The sequence below is a fragment of the Oculina patagonica genome, chromosome 2 (genome assembly GCF_052425735.1).
Source record: "Oculina patagonica isolate OP01 chromosome 2, crgOcupat, whole genome shotgun sequence".
Lineage (NCBI taxonomy): Eukaryota > Metazoa > Cnidaria > Anthozoa > Scleractinia > Oculinidae > Oculina > Oculina patagonica.
The window spans coordinates 31,796,112-31,798,611 of record NC_135759.1 but is presented as its reverse complement, the minus strand read 5'-3'; the positions used below and the strand labels follow the sequence as shown (position 1 = coordinate 31,798,611).

Sequence of the window (2,500 nt, the reverse complement as noted above, 5' to 3'; positions counted from 1 at the left end):
CAAGACACGTACCTTTCAAACAACACTTTCAAAGGGTTAATATCAATAGGCGCCTTTAATTTGCAATACTTCTGTAAATTTCTTTGTAATTTCTTTTGTCAAAGTCATTTGAAATTCCCACGATTATTTAAACTAACTTAGCAACAGATCACAAAACTTTTTTTGTGTGAGTCCAAAGTTTAGGTGAACAGGCCCAACAGTGTAGGTGAAGGCGCAGGCAAACGGCTGTAAATTTAGATAGCGTTCAAAGTATCGTTGAGCCTTTTGAGGCGACTCGCTATATCGACTAATTAACTGTGAGCATTTCTACGTTTCTTGGGTGTTCAAGGAGAAATAAGCCCTTTAGTGAACAAAGTTGAACAGGAATGGCTACAGGGACGTATATCCCAGTGTCGGCCTTAGGGCCTGAAAGCCCGAAAAGTTTCAACTTCACACCAAGCCGACCCAAGCCCTTCTTTTTTTTCTTCTTTTTTTCTTTTTGTCATGCGCTTTTAACATGAGCCTCTGGCTCGGATATAGATAGCCTGTTCCAGGCTCTCGGTAGTTGAAGGCGAAAGCGAAAAACGCGAGCGAGCGAGAAAAAAACGAGGGGGACGAAGGCGAGTGGATATAGAGGGCAACCTCATCCTGCGCATGACATTAATAAATTGATTGATTGATTGATTCACTTCCCCTTCCTCCTCACACCTATTTGGAACACCCCTGGAATCGCCACTCTATGTATAAATTGTCATTCGGTCAGTAAAAATCAGGGTCATTCAATTTTCAATCTATTTGTTGACCCTATCCAGGCCATCAACAAAGACTAAAACACAGTGAAGACATTAACATTGAAAAAGGCCTTAAACCCTCACTACAGCTGTCGGTGACAAAACACGAGGACGGAGAAGAAGAAAAAATGCGTCGGCCGGGAATCGAACCCGGGTAAACTGCTTGGAAGGCAGCTATGCTCACCACTATACCACCGACGCCGTGATGAAACACCTGTATGTAGATAAATAACTTCAATTGTCTCACTTTTTTTTATCAGTGAATAACTTTTTTTTTTCAAAAATTATTCTAAAATTGCAACAACAAAAAAAGAAAAAGTTCAGAGTGGCCATTTTCGAAGACTTTTTCCTCTGATTGTTTGCTGTTTACACAAAATGAGTTTGATTTGTGAAAATGATGGGTTGGCCTGATAAAGCTGAAAAGCACAGTTGCCCATAGGTTTAAGCTGATACGAAGCGAGTACTGGAAAGGAAAGCGAATTGTAACATGATTACCAGCAACAATGAGGCAAACTGCATTACAAACTGAATGAAACATTTTAACGTGCCAGACTTCTTTCAGTTCTATTAAGGTCGCGGGGGACACCTTAGGCTCATCATTATGCATTTATTTAAAGCGTATGCACGAAGTACAACGACTGACATCGACAACTTTACGAGATATTTATGACTGGATAAAAATATGGGCGCGTGCGCGTGATTTGTAAAAAAAAATCCTGTTTCTTTGATATTTTAACCAATTTAAACAACACTTAGCGATATACGTTCATATAGCTTGTAGGAAGTCTTTGAGCTTATTTTCATTTAAATTTGAATATTTCTGCAACTCAGAGTAATCACAAAAATATTCGGCATAAACAATCGTGTCCTATTAAAAAAACGCATTGTTCTCGCCGTAAAAGCGTGGAATATAATTACCATAATTACATCTCTCCTTGACAAAATGATCGTATTTAGGTCGGGACACCTTCGGAAATCTCAAAGTTTTGACTTTTCCGACAATTTTGTGGCAGAGAATACAGCACGGATACAGAACTTCATGACTTGCCACTGCAGATAGGTAAACTATGAATACTGTAGTGTGTCATAACAGAAGCGGAATTTTAAAAGAGCGCTTTTAGAAAGAGGTAGAAGACATTAAATTCAAATTTGCGCACTTAAACCGCCGTAATTTGCTGGCAAACTTTAAATTTAAAAATCCGCTTCTGTTATGACACTCTAGAGGTATTGACTGATTAGTTTTTGACAAGATCCCAGTGTGCTGTCTTCTACTCGTTCCGCAAACTCTGCCACAAAATCATGTTTTTCCCAATTTGGCACTCACGAGGCTATAACATCGACGTTAAATGCAATCTACCAGATAAAAGACGACATTCACAATCTTTCATCAATTCTTTATGTCTCTGTAAAATTTGAGCTTAATCGCACCCATAACAGCTGAGAAATAAGCGTTTTAAAAGATGCAGGTCAAGCAAAATTTCCCTTCATGAATTTATTCATGCTGTAGGTATCCCCCGCGACCTTAAATAGGGGTTATTTTAAAGCTTTCTTATTTTATAAAAAAAAAAAAATGCGTCGGCCGGGAATCGAACCCGGGTCAACTGCTTGGAAGGCAGCTATGCTCACCACTATACCACCGACGCGTTAGATGGTGGAATTATTGTATTGTTAAAGGAAAATCATTTATAGTTTTTAATTTATAGTTCTGTCTGTCATCGTGATGCACGCAT

General features: G+C 38.9%; 2 non-coding genes across 2 annotated transcripts; both read right to left on the bottom strand.

The window, feature by feature from the left end:
- Positions 1-899: 899 nt before the first annotated feature.
- On the bottom strand, positions 900-971 carry Trnag-ucc (transfer RNA glycine (anticodon UCC)). The gene has a single exon. It is a non-coding gene; the product is annotated as a tRNA-Gly (tRNA).
- Positions 972-2,341: 1,370 nt separating this feature from the next.
- On the bottom strand, positions 2,342-2,413 carry Trnag-ucc (transfer RNA glycine (anticodon UCC)). The gene has a single exon. It is a non-coding gene; the product is annotated as a tRNA-Gly (tRNA).
- Positions 2,414-2,500: the final 87 nt, after the last annotated feature.